The sequence below is a fragment of the Armigeres subalbatus genome, chromosome 2 (assembly GCF_024139115.2).
Source record: "Armigeres subalbatus isolate Guangzhou_Male chromosome 2, GZ_Asu_2, whole genome shotgun sequence".
Classification (NCBI taxonomy): domain Eukaryota; kingdom Metazoa; phylum Arthropoda; class Insecta; order Diptera; family Culicidae; genus Armigeres; species Armigeres subalbatus.
Window position 1 is genome coordinate 270,187,818 of NC_085140.1, and position 25,120 is coordinate 270,212,937.

A 25,120-nucleotide genomic window follows, 5' to 3' on the forward strand; every position below is an offset into this window, starting at 1 on the left:
AGTTGGAAATTCAGATGATCTTTCAATTACCATCGATGTAAAATATTGATTTTCAACCTATTGAATTCGGTTGTAAGATTTTTTTTGCTTGCAATGCATCGAGGTCAAATCAAATTGTAAATTGGAAATTCAAAGGGTCACATTGAGATTTCAGGATGACATGATCTATTACCAGTAATGGAAAACACTATTTATATAATGGAAGTTTATCGAGTGTCATGACTTCGGTCACAAAAGTGGCGCAACTTCGAACACTTTTCTAGCTACCGTTTGCCCACCTCGTGGGCATGGAGCTGTTTGTTGCACCTGGCAATCACTCACTCAATCTATGTACCCAGCGGCCATCGGTTACAATCTCCTGAGGCAAAAAATGTTCAGCCCTCCGCCGCCCTCGTCGTCTAATACGCACCTCACTGGAAGTAACACCATTTCATTATTGTTGTACCACCCAATACCCCAGGCTCAGGCAGTCATCAAACGCCACTTTGTAGACGACGACGAAGACGGACCAGTCAGTGCAACAACTCCTGCTTTCGCACTTTTTGGTTAGCCGCTCGTACGACTCCTTAGCGGGGCCCATCATGTGAGCGAGCGTTGTTATGTTTTTTTTCTGCCTCGGTTGTGTTATCTTCCAAACATTCCGATAGGTTTCTTCCCAACAACAACTTCAAAACCAGCAGCAGCATCATAACTAAGTATTATCGCCGAAGGAAACTACGATGGCGATGTCTGGCGTCTGCGGACGAGAGCCGGAGGTTTCACTAGTACTGTTACTATAATTGTCGATAAACTTTCACACAACGCGTGTCGATTTTCCTTTTTTTTGTTGTTGCTGAAACAGCGGCCCCTCGGCGCAGAGGGATGACACAGTTTTTCCACTGTCTCGTCTCGCAACAAGAAGCACCGACAAAAACAAGCCATTTCATCCGAAATCCTCATATTGATCGCCACCGATCACCTCGGGACGCCACCATCGCCACCGTGGTGGTACCATATTTTATGAATTTCAATCTCCTTCACTGCGCCCCGGTTTGGGCTAATTTCTTAAGCGGCCTTGCTTTCGTTGCGACCCGATGCGATGCGATAGGAGAAATTGATAAGCGATTTACATAATAAAGGGTTTCGAAACAAAGACCCGAAATTCCGATGACCGAGATGATCGAGATCGCGCGAAAGGTCTTGAAGACCGCCAAAGGTCCCCTTTGGTTAATGATCGCAGGGCTAGTAGCGGGCATTTACAGCTCAATGAAAACACATATTCTCAAACCAGAAATTACGAATCTTTAAAAGTTCCACAAAGTGATCAGAATTTGAATTTGAACATAGATTTAAATAGAATAAAATCGGAAATTTAGATAGATGTCGAGATATCATATAATTGTCATTCTTTGAAAGATCATTTTTCATTAAACAGGTTTTTGATGGAAAATTCTTCTCTGTCACTAACTTCGATGTTCATTTCGAATAGCAAATTCAAATGAATGAGTTAAAACCAACGAAACATAAGAATGTTCAAAAACACATCACTTTCGAAGAGTAGGGCTCATATATTAAATTAATAATATAATAATTTATTGAAACATTGGAGTTTGCTAACGAATAAATCAATAAGTGGGAACCCAATTCGTCTTACGGTGAGTCATTAGGTATTTTGGTTTTGGGTCGTTTGACCAAATGCCGTTTGGCCGGACTCTGTCAAATTACACTGCTTCGGCCCGTAAAGACCGTACATTCGAAAGGTTCATTTGCCCGAACGGACCATTGACCCGAACGGACCATTTGCTCAGAATGGACAATTTGCTCAGAATAAAATTTGAAGAAGAGTTATATCCATTGAAATAAAATTAAGTATTAAGCACAGTAAAAAAAAAAGAAAAATATTTTTTTGAAAATTTTACCTTTGCTCGAATGGAAACACATAACACAAAACACTTCTCTAAAAGCATGGCTTATGTTAAAAAATACGAAGAGTGATTTAATTTCCTCTTGGCATATGCGTTATCATATTCTCCTTGCGTAATGCGGGAAATCGTATGCATTTAAAAGTAGGTAACATTCTCTTGTTCTTTGATCCGGGCAAATGCGAATTTAGAAGGAGTAATCAAAGTAAAAACTATCACTAGGCCAAAATGATTTATTTTACAATGTTATGAAAACTCATATGTGAATATGTACGTTATGTGGAAGATATTGATTTGGAAAATGTATTGGAGGTAACCACTTTCCCTTCGATGGGACTCGAACCCATGACCCTACAGTACGCTAGACTGGTGCTTTAACCAACTAAGCTACGAAGGACCTCCGTCGGCCTTCGCAACCTAGCGGCTACTGAACGAGCTCGAGATTCCCAAATTGGACGCATAGTCCCATCGAAGGGAAAGTGGTTACCTCCAATACATTTTCCAAATCAATATCTTCCACATAACGTACATATTCACATATGAGTTTTCATAACATTGTAAATTAACGTCCAAGTCGGGTGGTTTAATCCCCGGAAATAGGCAATTACCTTTGATTGAACCAAAATGATTTAGTCAAGGCATCATGACGATTGATATGAAGGCATAGCTCTGCCTATTTTAGGCTAACGAAGAAAACTATCATTTGGTCGAAAGTGGCATACCGCCGAAATGGACATTTGGCCGAAAAACCTGTTTGCCCTAACAGGTCGTTGGCCAAAATTGTCGTTTGGTCAAATAAGTCATGCTGTGGATGGATAAAAATGCTGTTTGGCCGAAGTGGTCATTTGACAGATTTTTATCCTATTCGGCTGAAAATGTCATTTCATGAACGGGTAATATGGCTCTGCTTCACATTCTCGGCCGAATGCCTTTTATGCCAAACGACCATTCCGGCCAAACTGTATACATATTTGGCCAAACGACTTTATCCGCCAATAAGCAATTCGGCCGAATGACATTTTCGACCGTATATCCATTTCGGCCTAATGCCTTGATCGATCAAATGACATATTCGGCCAAACCACTTTTGGGCTTGTGGCCAAACAACTCTTCCCCGTTCAAACATTAGATTTCAATAAGAAATTGTTTGGACACTTTCGGCCGAATGTCGGCTATTCGGCTATATAACTTTTTCGACAAAATGACCTGTTCGGCTGAACGACAATTTCGGCTGAATGTCCATTTCTGCCAGATGAGTTTGCTTTATTCGACCAGATGACGAACATTCGGCTAAACAACTTTCAGGCTTGAGGCCTTCGGCCAAACGGTCCTTCCGCGTCCAAAAATTCAAGAAATTCTTTAGATTTCAATGGCAAATCTTTGGAAATTTTTATGAAAACTTTTTCAAAAATTCCTTGAACATTTCTTTATAGTTCCCACAAGGAGTTGTTTGATGATTCCATGGGAAATCTTCTGGAATTTCCTCAGGAAATTTTACGGAATGCGCACTTAAATTCTTCAGAATTTTCTTAGAAAATTTCTCTCAATTTTTCACGCAAATTTACTTGGGATTTTAACGGGGTGTATCAGGGAAATTTAACCGATTCAATCCGGATTTTTTTTCGTCGTGTTTCAACATAAATTTTGGACATTCTGCTTCAAAAACGTATGCAAACCATGAAAAAGTAGAAATACGGGGTAAAATATTTTTTTTGAGATCTTCTAGGGCTTCCAAACCTTCCTTGAGTTCAGATCTTGATGATCTACATAAACAACAAAGCGTTTTACGGGGCCTCAATCCTAATTTGAAGTTGGCAATGCTACTTGAGACATAATTAAACTATTTTTTATCAAATCGCAGTGTTACCAAACATCAACGGTACTCCAAACTATTCTTGAGTTCAGATCTTGGAGGTCTACAAGATCAACAGAGCAGTGCATAGGTTCCCGAGCTTGTGTAATAGTTGGAGGAGCCCCATGGAACATTATTACAGTAGTATATACAAAATACAAGACTCCCAGAATATCTACGGTACCCCAAACAATTCTTGAGTTCAAATCTTGGAGGCCTACAAGACCAACAGAGTGATTAATAGGTTCCTGAGCTTGTGTGTTAGTTGTAAAAACCCCATGGGACGTGATTATGTCAATATATAAAAACATCCACATTCCCAGAATATCTACGGTACTCCAAACCTTTCTTGAGTTCAGATCTTGAAGTTATACAACACCAACAGAGTGATTCATAGGGTCCTGAGCTTGTACGTTAGTTGGAGCAACCCCTTGGGACATTATTACACCAGAATATGCAAATCACAGCATTCCCAGAGTTCCTGGGGTAATCCAAGTCATTCTTGAGTTCAGATATTGGAGGTCTTCAAGACCAACAGAGTGATTCATTGATTTCCGAGCTTGTGTGTTAGCTGGAGAAGCCTCATGGAACATCATTACACCAGTATATACAAAATACAATATTCCCAGAGTATCTACGGTACTCCAAATCATTCTTGAATTCAGATCTTGGGAGTCTACAAGACCAACAGAGTGATTCAAAGGCAACTCAGCTTATGTGTTAGTTGTAAAAACCCCATGAGACATCATTACACCAGTATATGAAAATTGAAACATTCCAAGAATATCTACGGTACTCCAAACGATTTTTGAGTTCAGATATTGGAGGTCTACGAGGCCAACAGAGTGAATCATAGGATCCTGAGCGGGTGTGTCAGTTGTAGAAACCCCATGGGACATCAATATACCAGTATATACAAATCATAACATTCCCGGAATATTTACGGCGCCATACATGAGTTCAGATATTAGAGGTCTGAAAGACCAACATTGTGATTCATGAATTCTGAAGCTTGTTTGTTAGTTGGAGAACCATCATGGAACATCATTACACCATTATATAAAAATCTTGTTAGTTGGAATTGCTCAAATGGACATCATTACGTACACAATACGTAAGTACGAAAAAAAAAACGTGTTATTGTGATCACAAACATCGCATCCACAATTTTTTCGTTCCTTTTATCATCTATAGTGTTATAGAATAAAGCTTGGTACCACGGCGTCTCTTGATGATCGGCTGGGCTATACATGTGAATTATTGCTACTCCATAATCGATCAGAATTAGAGTAAGTTGCACCCTGAAGGCGTTGGTACTCTCATACTTACTTGTTTCATACTTATTATACATATTATATATTTTATACGATATGTTTACCCAAGTGTTTACCATTTCTATACGTATTGAAACCACCAAGGGGGATCATGAGATGACACTCTAATTAATAAATGAGGATTGCGTACCAAGAACTGAATAAAGCTCGCAATACATTCAATCGACAATATAATTGGTTTCAGTATTGCACGGAAGTGGATGTTACTAAGACTAACATTTATATGTAAGAGTAAAGTAATTTACGTATGAATAATATCACAAAATTTCATTTCAAATGCTTTTCTCCATACTTATCCTAAAATGAATTAAATGTAATAGCTAAATCATGTTGCTAAAAAAATCTCTCTCTCAGTTCCTCTGCAACCATTTGATGTGATTCTGCGAGATCGTCAACAGAAGGCGTTTCAGTAAAACTTTCGAATCTGGTGCACTGCTGCAAACATGCAGCACACTAGGAGTAAACTTTTGAAAGCAGTGTACCAAAAGGAATCAATAGTTAAGTTTCTCAATAATAATCTTCTTCATCGAAAAAATATTTAGTAGACTAACAGGTAACAGGTCATTGTATTTTTTTTTTCGAGAAATGCTCTCATTATTGATGAAATTTGTGTAAGGTGGTTATTCACGAATTGCGTGACGAGTTATAAAAAAACTAGAGGTTCATTACAAGAAGTGGCGAAGGGGAGAGGTGTGTTGAAAATAGTAATTGTACGTACTATATCGATCTTCCCTAGATGTTCTTCACCATACAATTTTTTGGCGGTAAATTCATGCTAGACCATCGTACATCTTCTTGTTAATCGATTTGAATATAAAGAATTGAACTCATGGACAATTTGTATTGTCGTACATGTTCAACGAATTCTACAATGTGTCTGTAATGGTGTAACTAAGTCCAGTAGAGCTATTCCAAGTCATAAAAATAGATGGGATGACGTAGATCTTCATGTTGATCGATTTGAGTATTGAGATCTGTACTCATGGACAGTTTGGAGTGTCGTCGATGTTCAACGAGTTCTGTAATGTATCTATAATGGTGTATCGAAATCCCGTAGAGCTATTTCCACTCATAGAAATAGTGGAGACTCAAATCGATCAACACGAAGATCTTTGACGTGTTGATCGATTTGAATATGGGGATCTGAGCTCAAAGACAGTTTGGAGTGTCGTAGATGTCGAGCAAATTCTGTGACCAAATCCCGTGGAGCTATTACAACTCATAAAAATAGTTGAGACATCGAAGATCTCTATGTGGATCGTTTTGAATATTCTGATCTGTACTCATGGATAGTTTGGAGTATAATAGATGTTCAACGAATTCTGTTATGTATTTATAATGGTTTAATGAAGTCTCATGGAGCTATTCCAACTCATAAAAATAGTGGGGACATCAAAGATCTTCTAGTTGATCGATTTGTAAATAGGGATCTGAGCTTGTTTGGAGTTTGGAGTGTCGTACTGTCGTACATGTTCAACGAATTCTGTGGTGTATATCTTACTGTGTACCGAAGTTCCGTGGAGCTATTCCATCTCGTAAAAATAGTTTAGACATCGGAGATCTTCATGTTGATCGTTTTGAATATTAGGATCTGCGCTCAAAGACAGTTTGGAGTGTCGTAGATGTTAAACGAATTCTGTGATGTGTCTATAATGGTGTCACGAAATCCCGTGACATAAAACTAGTGGGGACATCGAAGATCTCTATGTTGATCGATTTGAATATTAGTATCTGATCTCAAGGAGGGTTTGGAGTGTCGTAGATATCGGAAGAATTCTGTGGTGTGTCTGTAATGATGTTACGAGGTATTCTGGAGCTATTCCAACTCATAAAACTAGTGGGGACATCGAAGACCTGCATGTTAATCGATTTGAACATTAGGATCTGTACTCAAGGATAGTTTGGAGTATCGCAGGTGTCGAACGAATTCTGTGGTGTGTCTGTAATTATGTTACGAGGTATCCTGGAGCTATTCCAACTCACAAAACTAGTGGGGACATCGAAGATCTGCATGTTGATCGATTTGAACATTAGGATTTGTACTCAAGGAGAGTTTGGAGTGTCGTAGATGTCGAACGAATTCTGTGGTGTGTCTGTAATTATGTTACGAGGTATCCTGGAGCTATTCCAACTCATAAAACTAGTGGGGACATTGAAGATCTGTATGTTGATGGATTTGAATATTAGGATCTGTACTCAAGGATAGTTTGGAGTGTCGTAGGTGTCGAACTAATTCTGTGGAGTGTCTGTTATGGTGTTACGAGGTATCCTGGAGCTATTCCAACTCATAAAACTAGTGGGGACATCGAAGATCAGCATGTTGATCGATTTGAATATTAGGATCTGTACTCAAGGATAGTTTGGAGTGCCGTAGATGCCGAACGAATTCTGTGGTGTGTCTGTAATGGTGTAATGAAGAACCGTGGAGCTGTCCCAACTCATAAAAAATAGTGAGACATCGTAGATCTTTTTGTTGACCGATTTGAATATTAAGATCTGAGTTCAAGAACTGTTTGGAGTATCTTAGGTATTGAAAAAGATCTGTTATACTGCAGGACAGGTGCGGGATATTATCATAAAGCATTTCAATTTCAATTATTTAATCAGAATGTGGTAAAAAATTGTGTTGATTCCTTAGAACAACAAAATTAGAACTCAAGGATAGTTTGGATGCTCTAGATCATCCTAGTGACCATAACCTGACCTGGGCAATATTTTTCCTGGATGGAACAGTTAATTTTGAACATTTTTGCTGAAGAAAGCAAGGCTCTATCTCTTAAAACTGATTTTCGACAACTGATTTTCGTCTTGGGTCATATATGACCCATCCGGATTGAATCGGTTAAAGAAAAACTCTAATAATTCCCAGGCCAAATTGTTTTGCGGAAGAATGAGTCATGCCTAACGTCGTGCACTACATGATTCGGGTGTTTGATCCTTCGTGGACAATAACCCATCAGACAAATGGTCTTTTCGGGTGGAATTCTGGCGTTTGTCATTTGGGCGCTAGCGATAGAACCGTTTGGCCGAATGTCATTTGGTCGGAAGGGTCATTCGGCCGAACGCCATTTGGCATAATACAGTGTTGACCCGATTTTGTCTACCCCCGATTTTATCTCGTTCCGATTATATCACGTTTCCATCCGATTTTGTCACCCCAAAAGATGTTGAAATTTTTGTCGTTCTTTTTATTTTTGTAAATAGGCCGATAAAAATATTTAAGAACTATTTTGTCTCCCCCACCCCCTCGGATTTTTTTTGCCAAAAAATAATATTTAGAGGGGGCGACAAAATAAAATTCGGATAATTTTGAGGATTTTCAAAACATTCTTTAACAAATCCAAGGAGTTTTTTTTTATTTTTTTTCATTTTAATATTTGTTTTTTATTATCCCCCCCTCTTGACCTTTCGGAGACCAGTAGGACAAAAAGTTAATTAAATATTTGTAACGGCCAATACCGCAAACTATAATGATTTTCATGAAATAATTTTTACCGCCTGTGGTTTATTATGAATGACTTCGTTCGAAGCGAGTAATGAAAAGTGAGAATTGAACAGTGAGAAGTGAGTAGTTTGAAGTGAGTAGTGAACAGTAAGAATTGAGAAGTAAGAAGTGATATGTGGAAAGTGAATAGTTGAGAAGCGAAATGTTCAAAATGAAAAGTGAGATGTTCGAAGTGAATAGTGATAAGTGGGAAGTGAATAGTTGAGAAGCGAAATGTTCAAAATGAAAAATGAGATGTTCGAAGTAAGAAGAGAGAATTCGCAAGTGTGTAGTGAAAACTGTGAAGTGATTTGTGATAAGTAGCAAATGACATGCTCGGAATAAGTAGTGATTTGTGAGAAGTAGGGAGTGAGAAATGATAAGCGAATTGTGAGCAGTAAGATGTGATGGGCGAGAAGTGAGCTGTGATAGGTCAGAAATGAAAGTGAGATGGGAAAAGTAAGAAATGAATAGTGAGAAATAGGAAGCGATAGATGATTAATGGATAGTGAGATCTACACTGATGTAAGAAGTAAGTGGTGAGAACTGATAAAGGAAAAATAAGGAAGAAGGAAGAAGGGAGAGGCAAGACGGAAGAATGAAGAAGGAAGAAAGTGGAAGACGAAGGATGAAGAAAGAAGAAAGAAGCAAGAATTGAGAAGGAAGAAGGGAGAAACAAGGTAAAATGAGAAAGGATGAAGAATGAAGAAGAAAGTTAAGCTCAGGCAATAAGTGATACATAAGAAGCAAGAATTAAGTGATCAGAAACAAGAAACAAGGAAAAATAAGAATTATGGAAAAGAGGAGAAAAAGTAAACGAAGACGAAATAAAGAAAAAACAATGAAGGAAAATAAAAAAAAAACAAAAAGTAGAAAGAAAGATAAAAGAAGAAAAAAGACAAGAAGAAAATAAGATGAAAAAAATACATTAAGAGGGAAGAGCGAAGGAAAGGGAAGGAAGAAATAAGTTAAAAATGGAGCAACAGGAAGAAGGAAGAAGACACGAGATCTAAGAAAGATGAAGATATAGAGAAAGGAATAGATGTTCAAGAATAAAAAGAAAAGGAAAAGAATCAAGAATAAATAATAAAGAAAGTATGAAGAAGGAAACAGAAAGAATATAGAAGGAACATAGGGAAAAAGGTAGAAAAAAACTCACCTGGTCCTATTTCAAAGTTTTGTTAAAAAATTTAACAACACCTTGAACCAAATTTATAACAGCCAATGTTAAGAAACCGGTTGAACTTAGCAACACAACATGATATATATTTGTTATCTTCTCTTGCTTGGGAAAAGAAGAAGAAAAACGGTGAAAGATGACATAGGGAAGAAGAAAAATAGTGGAAGGAAGAAGGTAAAGGAAAAAATAAAGGAAGAATGAAGTATTAGTTTCTCACATTCCAGTTCTCATTTCTTGCTCTGAATAAAAGAGCATAACAAAAGTTGAACACAATTTTAACATATTGTTAACTTATTTTGACAAAATGGTGGAACAATATATAGAAATATAATTAAAAAAAACACCGAATTTCACAAAAGTCCAATTTGGGAATTTCGAGCTCATTTAGTAGCCGCTAGGTTGCGAAGGCCGACGGAGGTCCTTCATAGCTTGGTTGGTTAAAGCACCAGTCTAGCGTACTGAGGGTCGTGGGTTCGAGTCCCATCGAAGGGAAAGTGGTTACCTCCAACACATTTTTCAAATCAATACACAATGGGGAAATCCGATTTCAAAGGTGGAAAAAATTGATAACTTTCTTCACGAACAACTTACAGACGAGATCAAGAGCTTATTCGAAAGGGAATTTTGCAAAGAATTCAGTGAGTGCTGTTTCATGGACGTGGAACGCTTCTGTATGTAGTTATTGAGCTCGTTTTGCCCTAATGCCCCACATATCGCGAGTTTCCAAACAATTTGTCATTTTATCTTTAAGACATTGTTCTAAAATTGTGTTTATCTCTTCACTGTGGATCCACGGAAGTGCACTAGATATATTTTGTTGGTAAAAGTTGGAAATTTAAGGGATTTTGGGGTCAAATATGCATAAAAGTGCATTTTATGTGCAATTTTCATGTATTCTGTAAAAATAGTAATATTTGCAAATAAGTGTTGATATTATTGTCTAAAAGTGTTGAACAGATATTGATAAATGTTTGCCGAACAAAAATTAATGAAATAAATCCTTTCACAAATGTTTTATTTGGTTATTTATTGAGTAAAAAACGATTTTTAAAAACTTTTGAATAGCACCGATGCCAAACATTTCCAAACCATACCCGATTGCACAACTAGACAAGAATTGTCATATGTTATGAGTCTTGATGTGATCATAGATAGGAGGTGATGGGAGATACTCTTTTTTCTTACCTTTTTGCCCAAATTCCCCTATGAAATAATATAGCTCAATGATTCTGAGGGAGGATATGATGTAGTAATGTTAATTTAATTGATATTTTCCAATGATATAATGAAAATAACAAATAATCATATAATTCATTAAAAATATTGAATTATAGGGGATTTAGGGGTCATACAGCTCATTTAATGTAACTTTTTATACAAAACAGGATAACTTTTCTCACGAGCGACTCACAGATAAGGTTAAGGGCTTATTCGAAAGCGAATTTTTCAAGAAATTCAGTGAGTGATGTTTTATAGACATGAGACACTTCTGTATGTAGTTATTGAGCTGGTTTTGCCCCTATGTCCCATACATCAAAATTTTTCATATCTTGGTATTTTCATCTTTCAAAAATTACACTGAAATTCTGTTTTCCTCATCATTGTAGATCCATACATAGCACTATACATATTTTGTTGGAAGAAGTTGGAAATTTAAGAGACTTTGGGGTCAAATAATCATCAAACTGCATCAATGTGTATTCTGTAAAAAATATTAAAACCCAAGGAATCATTTGCACTATATCATGTCGAATGATCATTTAGGGTTAATATACGGCGATTTAAAAACTAAGTGTCTTCTAAATTAAGTGTCTTTGCTTATGGAACCACCCCACCCATTTTTGGCCCTTCATACAGGAGTCTGATGAAATACAAACAGTAGTATGATCATGATCAAATCCTTTGTCAGATATGGCCAGTGCTATCGGCAGGTGCCTTGCTACAATAGATGGTAGTATCATCATCATCATCATCATCATCAATATACGGCGATTTTAAAACTTGTAAGCATTGATATTGCTCTACATATAGTCAATTTTGGCGAAATCTTCAGCCTATTGATTTTTCAGATATTTACAGATAATAGTTGATATTATTGTCATAATTTTTTTTAACGGAAATTTAAATTGATTTAACAGAAAACAAATATCCATATATTACATTTAAAATTGATTTTTAAGGCATTTTGGGACAAATAAGTATTTCATAAGGAAAATTTGGGTGAAACGACATGAGAAAAGAATATTTCCTATCTATTCCTATCTTTTATCACATCGACTAATATATTTAATATATTTACTCTTATCTAGTTGTGCAAACGGGTGTGGTTTAGGAATGATTGGCATCGGCACTTTTAGAAGCATTTAAAAAATCGGGTTTTACCCAATAAATCACAAAACAAAACACTTGCGAAATGATTTACTTCATTAGTAATTGTTTCGCCAACATTTATCAATTTCTGTAGAACATTTTGGGAGAATAATAATATTTTAATTATTTTTTACAGAATACATGAAAATTTCACGTAAAGTACAATTTAATACTTATTTGACTTATTATGTATAGTGCTTTTATATGGATCTATAATGAAGAGGAGAACACATCTTTAGTACAATACTTGGAAGATAAAAGCACGAAAAATATGATAAACTGTGATGTATGGGGGGGACATTGGGGAAAAACGAGCTTAATAACTACTTACAGAAGTGTCTCACATCTATGAAACATATCTCACTGAATTCCTTGGAAAACTCCCTTTTGAATAAGCCATTAATCTTCCATGTGCGTCGTCCGTGAAAAATGTTATCCTATTTTGTATAAAAAGTTACATTAAATGACCTGTACGACCCCAAAAACCCCTATAATTCAATATTTTTAATGAATTATATGATTATTTGTTATTTTCATTATATCATTGGAAAATATCAATTAATTTAACATTACTACATCATTTCCTCCCTCAGAATCATTGAGCTATATTATTTCATAGGGGAATTTGGGCAAAAAGGTAAGAAAAAAGAGTATCTCCCATCACCTCCTATCTATGATCACATCAAGACTCATAACATATGACTATTCTTGTCTAGTTGTGCTATCGGGTATCGTTTGGAAATGTTTGGCATTGGTGCTATTCAAATGTTTTTAAAAATCGTTTTTACTCAATAAATAACCAAATAAAACATTTGTGAAAGGATTTATTCCATTAATTTTTGTTCGGCAAACATTTATCAATATCTGTTCAACACCTTTAGACAATAATATCAACACTTATCTGCAAATATTACTATTTTTTACATAATACATGAAAATTACACATAAAATGCTCTTTGATGCTTATTTGACCCCAAAATCCCTTAAATTTCCAACTTTTACCAACAAAATATATCTAGTGCCCTTCCGTGGATCCACAGTGAAGAGATAAACACAATTTTAGAACAATGTCTTAAAGATAAAATGACAAATTGTTTGGAAACTCGCGATATGTGGGGCATTAGGGCAAAACGAGCTCAATAACTACATACAGAAGCGTTCCACGTCCATGAAACAGCACTCACTGAATTCTTCGCAAAATTCCCTTTCGAATAAGCTCTTGATCTCTTCTGTAAGTTGTTCGTGAAGAAAGTTATCAATTTTTTCCACCTTTGAAATCGGATTTCCCCATTGTGCAATATCTTCCACATAATGTACATATTCACATATGAGTTTTCACAACATTGTAAAAAAATCCGATTGTTTGTCACAATCTGGAGACATATCACGGCCTAAAAAAATATCCAACTGCACAGTAAACAATATATTTTGTATTCATATTTGAGAGTTACTAACAGATTTTGTTATAGAAATTTAGTATAACAGAATAACATATGTTGATAGAATTTTGATATTCTGGTTCTCACTTCTGAATAGTCCCACCGTACTCCAAATTCCTCTCTTTTTACTTTTTGCTGTTCACTTCTCATTTCATACTCCTCATTTCTAACTTTTACCTTCTAGCTTCTCATTTAATGGAATCCTACGAAGAAATTCAAAATAATTTGCCGAAAAAAATCATAAAGAAAAATTCAAAAAATCTCAAAGCAATTTACCAGATGAAATGCAGAACAATTTCCCGAGGAAATTTTCAGAAATTTCTCAAGAAATCTCGAAGGAGTTTCCTGAAGAACTTCTAAGGAATTTGTCGAGAAAAATTGGAAAAGTTCCACAAGGAAGCGAAGGGTTTTAAAAAAAAAATCATAACAATTTTCCGAGAAAAATATTTTTTTTTTTAAAGATATTTTAAAAGCAATTTCTGATGGAAAAGAATTTATTCAATACTTTTATATTTCTTTAAAAAACCAACATGATTTTCCCATTACGAGACGACGCAGCCTCGGGCTGAAAGTCTTGATAATAAAGACAAAAAATCTGATAAACCGAAAATCATTTTCTAAACCAGCGGTTCGCAACCTTTTTCTAGAGAGGTACCCCTTCGCACTTTTGCATTAATTGAGGTACCCGCATTTTCTTGCTGCAAAAAAAGTGTAATTCATAAGAAAAATGGAACTGAAAATTAACGGAATATATGACTCCCCGTAAAGTTGACTGAAATTTTCATTATTCCGAGCTCTTAAAGGAAGGAAGCTTTCGAGCTACTTAAAAGGAGGCTTCTGAACATCTTGAAAGGACGCCTCTGAGCCTCTTGGATGTTTCTAGGTCTTTTGAAAGGAGGCTGCTACTGAACCTCTTGAAAATAGACTCCCGGACCTCTTGAAAAGAAGCTTCCAGATCTCTTGAAAAGAGGCTTCTGGCCCTCTTGAAATCAGGCCTTCGGGCCTCTTGAAAGGAGACTTCCGGGCCTCTTGAAAGCAGGCTTCCGGGCCTCTTGAAAAAAAGTTTTCGGGCCTCTTGAAAGGAGGATTCAAGGGGCTTCCGGGCATCTTGAAAGAAGGCTTCCGGGCTTCTTGAAAGCAGGCTTCCGGGCCTTTTGAAAGGAGGCTTCCGGGCCTATTGAAGGGAGGCTTCCAGGCCTCTTGAAAGGAGGCTTCCGGGCCTCTTGAAAGGAGGTTTTCGGGCCTCTTGAAAGGAGGTTTCCGGGCCTCTTGAAGGGAGGCTTCCAGGCCCTCTTGAAAGGAGGTTTCCGGGCTACTTGAAAGGAGGTTTCCGGGCCTCTCGAAAGGAGGTTTCCGGGGTTCTTGAAAGAAGGCTTCCGGACCTCTTGAAATAAGGCTTTCGAGCCTCTTGATAGAAGGCTTCCGAACCACTCCAAAAGAGGTTTCCGAGCTTATTCAAGTAGGCTTCCCAGCCTCTTGAAAGAAGGTTTCCGAAGGCTTCTGAGCCTGCTGAAAGGAGGCTTCTGAGCCTCTAGTAGCGAGGCTTCCAGACTTCTGAAAAGGGGGCTTCCGGACCTCTTGGCTTCCGAGCCTTTTGAAAGAACGCCTCAGAACCTCTTGTAAGTAGGTTTCCGAACCTTTTGAAAGGAGACTTCCGATCCTCTTGAAAGGAGTCCTCCAAGCTCCTTAGAAGGAGGCTTTCAAGAAGCGTAGAAAGATGCTTCTAATCTTCTTGCAACGAAGCAACTGAGGAAAAAAGCCTTCGTGTCTCTCAAATGGAGGCTGCCAAACGTGTAGACTCTAAATTTTAGTTCTGAACCATATTCGTAACACATTATTCAACATTTTGTGATTCATCCGCCATAATGCATTTTTGTCCGAGATACCCCTGGGCCCGGCAAAGATACCCCCAGGGGTACATGTACCCCAGGTTGAGAACCGCTGTCCTAAACAATTCAAAATGTTTTCTTATGGAATTTTAAGGACAATCCCGACAGAGTCTAAAAATGGCTGCCTCAATGCCAGTCCTCGCATTTTTCCTTCCACAAATGTAGATTAATAGGCGATTATTTAGCACATCTGAAAACCCTTTTTTTGTGTAGGCTGTAAGTGAGCTTTACGCTGTTTCCTGTCGTTAGCTCTTGGAGTTATGTGTCCTTGTAGTTTTGAAATTGGATTCCAATGCGATTCCCATTAAACGTAATTTTAATTAATTTTAAATGGAATATCCCGTGGATTTTTTTCAATTTTTTTTGAAAATCAGAGGAATTTAAATAAATTCATTATTTTGATCCTTTTGCAAGGGTTTAGTCATTAAGATTCTTTTATCAATATGGCTTTGTTATAGGGAGAGATCCCCCAGCGCTGGACACCTTCCGATACCGACGTTTTCCCAGTTTCCACCACGATCTTATGTAGATAAGATTTTTCATGTGAGCAAAGCATGTTTCTTACACCAGTATTGCTATACTTGGACTAAAGCCAAATCTAAGAACAACAGTTTGTTATAATGATAAAGGTTTCGGGGTAAGCTGGTAATTGAAAGTTGAGAAATTCCCCTAAATAATATATAAAAATTTATATCGATTGATCAGAACTGTTGCAAAAACCACTGCGATCCATAGTAATGGGAATTCGAATTCTCTAACTCCCTTCTCAAAGTGCACGATTCAAAATTGCTCATATTTTTTTTATTGATAAAAAAGGTAGTCCCTTCACCTTCCAAAGTTGACTCTTGCAGCTCTTTGAGCAAACATGTTTTTATTAGACAGATATTGGAAAGAACAAAAACAGGTAAATCACAAGTTTTGGTTTGAGAACTTCTATCAATGAAGGGCCATCCACAAAGTACGACACGCTTAATTCATACAACAAATATGAGGTTTCATACTAAAAGTGTGATGAAAAAGGAAGGGGGGATTTTAAAAGTCGCTAGTTTTTGCGTACCGTACTTTTAGGATCTTCTCTAATAAAACCCAACTTGATTTACCGAGTGGTGATACTGCCTTTCTCGCATTTAGCCAAGACACCAATCTTATATAGTTAGATTCCATTTTCTTAATAAATTTCAAACGTAATGATCGATCGTTATCAAATTCAATAGTGATCAATAAGGCTTTGTCCCCTATCGAATGCAAATTGTTGCGAGAATATCGGTTAAGAATTACTATGAATTAATATGAAAAAGTGGCTAATGTTTTTCGGTTTTCGTGTGCACACACACATACATACACATGGACAGACAGACATTTGTTCAGCTCGACGAGCGGAGTCGATTGGTAGGGGAACTGGGGGTAGGACGCCCACGTTAAGGAAAATGCCATTTTTATCAATGAAAACCACCATTTCAGCCAGTTTTCATCAGCGCATACTGAAGAACAGCATATCTGCGACTGACTACCGATAACAGATATCTAATTGTCCATTTTATTGCACAGAAATTTGATTTTTAAAAAGCACCCGCAAAAAAATGATTTTGAAACAATGCGGGGTGAGATGCGCCAGTGGATGGGTTAAAACGCGCATGTGCTCATCGTACTGATTTTCATTTTAATTGCCTACATTAAGGCAATTAACCGAATGTTTCAGCTGTTTCGGTCATACGAAATGAGCATGGGCGTAATGCCCCACACCGACCTCAGAAGTTTGAAGGCCCATAAAATCGTTTTAAAACCATTTTTGACGACGATTTCGTGTGGAACATAAAGAACACGAGTAAGCAGCATGGCTCATGGCTCAATTATTAATTTATCAATGTATAACAGCGACAGAAAGACTAAATTCCACCGAGCTAGAATTGCATCAAAACACGCAAAAATCGTTTTTTCGAGTTTTTCATGTATAACTAGAGAAAATCATGAAATATATGTATCCAATGGCAATATTTTTCATTGCTTTATCGTATAGACTATTGAAAATAATCAAAATGGGGATATTTAACCTTATTCAGGGGTGGCGCGTTTTAACCCCTATGGGCGTGCTACCCCCACTTCCCCTATATAACATCATGGGTCGCCGAGACATCTAAAAAAGTTCGATTTTGGAGTGAAATGATAGCCTTCCGGTACAACTTTGTTGTACGAGAAAGGCAAAAAGAGCCTCGAAATAAGAACGTAATTGTAAGGCAGATTCAGGAGTAAAGTCAAAACCCAGGCTACAAACTTGCCACAAACTATATGTAGTTGATAGTAGAATCTATAGATGAGCGAAAGCACGGTTGGGCGCATATGACATCACATCCCTTAATATTTTCACTGAAATCGTGACGTCATGCTCATTTGGAGACACGTTTAACTGTTTGTTTGGAGACAGAGGATTTATCTTCGCTCATTTATATTTTCCACAATCTATACAAACCAATTGCCATATACGAGTTCACATTCAACCAAATCATGACACATTGGAGTTGATGCAATCTAATTGGATTGAATTGTATAACTGTGGACCCGATTGAGTTCATTTAATTGAAAATGGTAATTTTGTGCGACAACCCATTGGTGTTAATTAATCATATTCGGTTCTACTTGCAAATTAATTTTCAAGCAATATATGTATTGTCATCGGGGCAACAATGGGTCTATAGAGATCTCTCACTAACAACCTGGTGGTAGAATAACATCTTTCGAAAAGGTCTTTTCTTGCACCCAGGTACATTTAGTCCATCCTACAGGCATTCTTAGAGATTGAAACAATGACCCATTCTCACTCCAATTTGACCCATTGCCATCCCCGATTACGGTACATCATAAATGTTGGATTTCGTCTTTTATAAATATTGGAGTATACCGTGAACCACAGAGCACCGCAGAGGTGCTTCGGAAGTTTCCAAGAGTTTTTTTTTCATTTACAAGGTTGTTCGATACTTTAAAACCAAACATTTCCACTTTACGCAACATTGAAGCTCCGATATTTCCGGTGTTTCTTTCAACAGCACAGATGAAGGTAACATTCTGTGCGACGATTTTCCTCGACTGATAGTTTTTGAATTTCTTTGCCGTAACTTCTTATTTATTCACAATCTCGAACAACAAAGACGATCGTTTGAGTAGAGTTTATCCTGAATACTTCCTCGAACGGGTATAACACATTTTCCTTTTGTTGTAATAATAGTGTATTCTTGATTATCCTATAGTGTATGTCACAAAATTCATCAACAAGGTCACATTTGTCGCCACCAGCCCTGCTGGTATTACTATCAAAATCAGATATCAAAACCACAATCGTTCGCATGAAACGGGTATTTTCGATGTCACGAAACACTTAGATCCGATGCATGGAACACATCAAATCTGTAAGGATTAGACTCAATTTATATCCACTTAGTATCAAACTATGATGTTGAGCCCCTTAGTCATTTCCGTACAGATTGCGAGCGTCCAACCCTTACCCAACTCTTTTCGTTCACTTTACTGTCGCATAAGATTTCCAGACACAACAACACGTTTCTCAATCCACTATCGTTAAGGCAGCCGCCAGAGGTTTATTCAGCACAAAATCACAACTCGCCAAACACCAACTACAACCACGATCACGCGGATCCGCAGCAGCACCACCAACATGTACAAATATAGGACCCAACTACTTCACGGAAAACAGGAATCTCTGCGCCGTCGTCTGTTGTGCAGGCTAGATGCTGGCTGGCACGTCGCTTGGTTTAAGAGTTTCTTTACTTTGTTTTTGTCGTGTGCTACGTCCCACGGACCTTCTACGCGTAAGTCCAAAATAGTATCACTCGCGGAAATAAACGAACTCGCGCCCGCGCTCGCGTGGTATCGTTCGCGCCAGAGCAGCAGCGGCGACGGCGATGCATCCAAGTCCAACGAAACTCCGACGACAACTGAACATATTGGTCGCAGCTGCAGCTTTGCGGCGACGACGACAACGACGATCGAATCGAAACGGTGTGCGCCCCCGTGAGAGAAGGATTGAGGCGAACACGAACCGGTTTGCTGATGCAGCAGCAGCAGCGCGATGCTCAGAAAGAGCGAGCTCTACGCGTAATATGGACAAAACAGCTGATTTGTGCACAAGAAGCAGACAATTTAATCTGCACATGCGAGCACGTGGGCGCTCTCGCAGGGGGATTTCCCGGCAGTAAGAGTGAGCTTTATAAAGCTGCTCCACGAGAGCGAGTTAAATTCTCGCGAAATGATCAACTTCGTAAGAGCTTTTAACCGTCCATAGCAATGAAAAGTGCTTTGTTTATGAAAGGTTTTTGTTAAGCAGAATGTTAACATAAGCGGTTAACAAATCTATACAACAAATCAGCACTACATTGAAACTGTTTCTGTTTTGAAATTTATCGTTAAGATTTTAAACATTTAACAATAATATTTGTATCAGTCACAATTCTGTTTCATGTCCAGGGAAAGCGAGAAAATTTCAAACTCGAAAACTCCCTAGACTTGGTCGGGAATCGAACCCAGGCACCCTCAGCATGATTTTGCTTTGTAGCCTTCCTCAGCTGTGCAGTAAGAGCTGAGGAAGGCTAAATATATTATCATGACAGTTCAATATTAGTTATCCATCATTGAGATATAGCGCAAATATTGAGAAAAATCCTTTGACTTTCACTGAATTTAAAAATTCGGGATTTTTTCGACTCACCCGTAAAATTTTCGTTTTATTAAATAAGGTTTACAACTGGCAATGCGTTTACTGTTTATTTTTATGCAAGTGTGTCATTTTGCATCACCTGTAGTGCGTTTTTTACCCCAAGTCCATTTTAAAACGCATTTGAAATGTCTTAAAAACGTAAATAAAAACTTGTTACTTTGAGTAGGAGATCATTGTGCTATGCTTTGAACATGTTGTGTCTGCACGCTGAAATGATTCGGTTTATTTTGAGAACAACAATGAAAAAGTTTTAAAGCGACATTTTAGACCATGGTCTAAAAAAATCCATGGTTGATGCATCATCCCCTACTTTTTCAATCAACTTCAAACTACCTGTGTAACGTTACATATTACTAGTCCCACTCCGTTATGTTCTAATGAAATGAGGAACATTTCTGAAACACCTCGCGTGATTTTTGAACACTCTGTTCGTCAACTTGCCGTCATTTTATTCGACCATTTATTTATTTCAGCAACATCTCGATTGACTTTACTAATCTTTTACAGCTTCCGCTCAAGAATTGCCAAATGTTTCCCGATTGGGCGACTTTAATGTAACTTGGTGGGTCTAAGGATTTTTTTCTCGATGGAATGCATCAAATTAATATGTTACCACATGTCTCTCGACTTAATTTCATTTCATTTATTTAGTTAACATCTAAACAGATAACACTGAATCAACAATTTGACGCCACAATGCACGGTTCGAGGCCGCATCTCTCCATCCTCGGATACGCCCCACGCTCGCCAAGTCGTTCTGCACCTGGTCTGCCCATCTCGCTCGCTGCGCTCCACGCCGTCTCGTACCTGCCGGATCGGAAGCGAACACCATCTTTGCAGGGTTGCTGTCCGGCATTCTTGCAACATGTCCTGCCCATCGTACCCTTCCGGCTTTAGCTACCTTCTGGATACTGGGTTCGCCGTAGAGTTGGGCGAGCTCATGGTTCATTCTTCGCCGCCACACACCGTCTTCTTGCACACCGCCAAAGATGGTCCTAAGCACCCGTCTCTCGAATACTCCGAGTGCTTGCAAGTCCTCCTCGAGCATTGTCCATGTTTCATGTCCGTAGAGGACTACCGGTCTTATTAACGTCTTGTACATGACACATTTGGTGCGGTGGCGAATCATTTCGACCGCAGTTTCTTCTGGAGCCCGTAGTAGGCCCGACTTCCACAGATGATGCGCCTTCGTATTTCACGACTAACGTTGTTGTCAGCCGTTAGCAAGGATCCGAGGTAGACGAATTCCTCGACCACCTCGAAGGTATCCCCGTCTATCGTAACACTGCTTCCCAGGCGGGCCCTGTCGCGCTCGGTTCCGCCCACAAGCATGTACTTTGTCTTTGACGCATTCACCACCAGTCCAACTTTTGTTGCTTCACGTTTCAGGCGGGTGTACAGTTCTGCCACCTTTGCAAATGTTCGGCCGACAATGTCCATGTCATCCGCGAAGCAAATAAATTGACTGGATCTGTTGAAAATCGTACCCCGGCTGTTACACCCGGCTCTCCGCATGACACCTTCTAGCGCAATGTTGAACAACAGGCACGAAAGTCCACCACCTTGTCTTAGTCCCCGGCGCGATTCGAACGAACTGGAGTGTTCGCCCGAAATCTTCACACAGTTTTGCACACCATCCACCGTTGCTTTGATCAGTCTGGTAAGCTTCCCAGGGAAGCTGTTCTCGTCCATAATTTTCCATAGCTCTATGTGGTCTATATTGTCGTATGCCGCCTTGAAATCAATGAACAGATGGTGCGTTGAGACCTGATATTCGCGGCATTTTTCAAGGATTTGCCGTACAGTAAAGATCTGGACCGTTGTCGAGCGGCCGTCAACGAAGCCGGCTTGATAACTTCCACGAACTCGTTCACTAATGGTGACAGACGACGGAAGATGATCTGGGATATCACTTTGTAGGCGGCATTAAGGATGGTGATCGCTCGAAAGTTCTCACACTCCAGTTTGTCGCCTTTCTTGTAGATGGGGCATATAACCCCTTCCTTCCACTCCTCCGGTAGCTGTTCGGTTTCCCAGATTCTGACTATCAGTTTGTGCAGGCAAGTGGCCAGCTTTTCCGGGCCCATCTTGATGAGCTCAGCTCCGATACCATCCTTACCAGCTGCTTTATTGGTCTTTAGCTGTTGAATGGCATCCTTAACTTCCCCTCGAGGTGGGGGCTGGTTGGCTTCCATCGTCCGCTGAACTGACGTAGTCATCTCCTCCGCTGCCTAAACTTTCACTGCCTGTACTCTCAGCGCCATTCAGATGTTCCTCGTAGTGCTGCTTCCACCTTTCGATCACCACACGTTCGTCCGTCAAGATGCTCCCATCCTTATCCCGGCACATTTCGGCTCGCGGCACGAAGCCTTTGCGGGATGCGTTGAGCTTCTGATAGAACTTGCGTGTATCTTGAGAACGGCACAGCTGTTCCATCTCCTCGCACTCCGCTTCTTCCAGGCGGCGTTTCTTCTCCTGAAAAAGGCGGGTCTGCTGTCTCCGCTTCCGTCTATAACGTTCCACATTCTGCCGGGTACCTTGCTGCAGCGCGACCGCCCGCGCTGCGTCCTTCTCCTCCAGAATCTGTCTGCACTCTTCGTCGAACCAATCGTTCCGTCGACTTCGACCCATATACCCGACGTTGTTCTCCGCTGCGTCGTTAATGGCTGCTTTAACTGTACTCCAGCAGTCCTCAAGAGGGGCCCCATCGAGCTCACCCTCTTCCGGCAACGCTGCCTCGAGATGCTGCGCGTATGCAGTGGCGACATCAGGTTGCTTCAGTCGCTCTAGGTCGTACCGCGGCGGTCGTCGGTACCGAACATTGTTGATGACGGAGAGTGTTGGGCGCAGTTTAACCATCACCAGATAGTGGTCAGAGTCGATGTTAGCGCCACGATATGTCCTGACGTCGATAATGTCGGAGAAGTGCCGTCCATCAATCAGAACGTGGTCGATTTGTGATTCTGTCTGCAGTGGTGATCTCCAGGTGTACCGATACGGGAGGCTGTGTTGGAAGTAGGTGCTACGAATGGCCATATTCTTGGAGGCGGCAAAATCAATTAGTCGTAGGCCGTTTTCGTTCGTCAGCCGGTGAGCGCTGAACTTTCCAATAGTCGGTCTAAACTCCTCCTCTTGGCCAACCTGAGCGTTCAAATCTCCTATGATGATTTTGACGTCGTGGCTTGGGCAGCTGTCGTACTCACGTTCCAGCTGCGCATAGAATGCGTCCTTATCATCATCAGTGCTTCCGGAGTGTGGGCTATGGACGTTGATTATGCTGAAGTTGAAGAACCGGCCTTTGATCCTCAACCTGCACATTCTTTCATTGATCGGCCACCACCCGATCACGCGCCTTTGCATATCGCCCATCACTATGAAAGCTGTTCCCAGCTCATGTGTGTTGCCGCAGCTCTGGTAGATGGTATGATTACCTCTAAACGTTCGCACCATTGATCCCTTCCAACAAACCTCCTGCAGCGCTACGATGCCGAATCCACGGCCCTTGAGCACATCGACGAGTATGCGTGTGCTCCCGATGAAGTTGAGAGATTTGCAGTTCCACGAACCGAGTTTCCAATCGCTAGTCCCTTTTCGTCGCAGTGGTCTTCGCCGATGGTTCCGGTCCGTACTCTCTTGTTGATTGTTCGTTGCTTAAGATTTTTTAAAGGCTGGCTTGCAGGGCCTGACACCAAACCCCCTAAATTTCCGGAGGACCATGGTGCACAGTTTCACTTAGAGTCCCTCGCTGGCACTCGGACGATGATCAGCCGCCCCTAACATGGAGAACAGACACTGTTGTGAGCCGATCCTGACATGGAGAACAGACGCTCAATCAGTTTTGCACCTCCGGAGAGGAGCAAACCCCCCCTTCCCTGTCAGCATACGACCATAGTTCCCACCGGGGTTGGTTACCCGATCTTCCCTAAGGTTGCTCGTATCCCGGCCAGCACCGCGGGGAGGTAGGGATAGGAGTTGCTGGGTAAGAGGCTAAGGACCGCGAGATGGGGTCTATTTTATTCCTTCAGGTACGCGAAGTACCAATGGTACGCTTTACCCAGCATTTGCCGTGCCCCCGACTTAATTTATAGTTAGCCAAACCTGGTTGAAACTCTACAGTTCATGGTATGCTTTGAAGAATAATAGGGGAATGCATTTTTCCAACTACTTCTTCATGTAGAGCTTCAAATTCTTACATATTTGTAACGAACGTTGACGTTTGACGTTTTTTCTTCGCAGCAGCAAGTCGCTTGGCAAATCATTACCAACATATTTTAATTTTAATTTTATTATTGCCATATTCTTGTTAACGTTCAAATGCTCTTTCCAACAAAAGTTGATGCGCATTCTCGTGTATGCTAACAAAATCAAAGGGCATATTTTTTTTTAGCGAACTTATCAGCTAACACGAAATCAAATCTTTCTGGAACATCATTTTTAGTTGTGGATTAGGGTGGCTCAAAAAACACTTTTTCGAATTTTTAGATGGGCCGCCCTTTTATTCGGTTCTATTTGATGCCCTGATCCTCTGGACAAAATTTCATCCAAATCGGTCAACGTTGGAAGTTTATATGAAAAAATGTATGCAGAAATATCCAAACACAGTAATTTGCAGTTGGACGGCACAATTTACGATCAAGAACCATGATACTCATTCAGTTCTTGTAGAATTGAATACTAAATGATCGATAACATCCTTGATTTTGTCCAGAGCCTCAGGACATCAAACAGAACCGAATAAGAGGGCGGCCCATCAAAAAAATTGAAATTTTTTTTCCCATATTAATTTGAGCCACCCTATTGTGGATACAAAAAAAATTCAATTCAATTTAAGACAAATATCAACAGTTGCGTAGTTTTTAAACTTGACTTGGATTTCAACATGGGTGTCCATAATTATTTTTCGTTTATTTCGGATTCTCGGTTATAACTCGTAACAAAATATTCA

The 25,120-nt window shown here is 39.5% G+C and overlaps 1 protein-coding gene across 9 annotated transcripts in view; it reads right to left on the reverse strand.

Moving 5' to 3' along the window:
• Positions 1-25,120, reverse strand: part of LOC134212215 (cGMP-dependent protein kinase, isozyme 2 forms cD4/T1/T3A/T3B-like) — a 617,973-nt gene that overhangs the window by 227,124 nt on the left and 365,729 nt on the right. The window contains exon 1 of one of the 9 annotated variants that reach the window (XM_062689873.1): positions 18,970-19,402. The exons of 6 other annotated variants lie outside the window; for them this stretch is intronic. The gene's annotated coding sequence lies outside the window, so the exon portion shown is untranslated. Of the gene's footprint in view, positions 1-18,946; positions 19,403-25,120 lie in introns of those variants that run through there. 2 more of the 9 variants (XM_062689872.1, XM_062689871.1) reach the window with 2 other exon arrangements.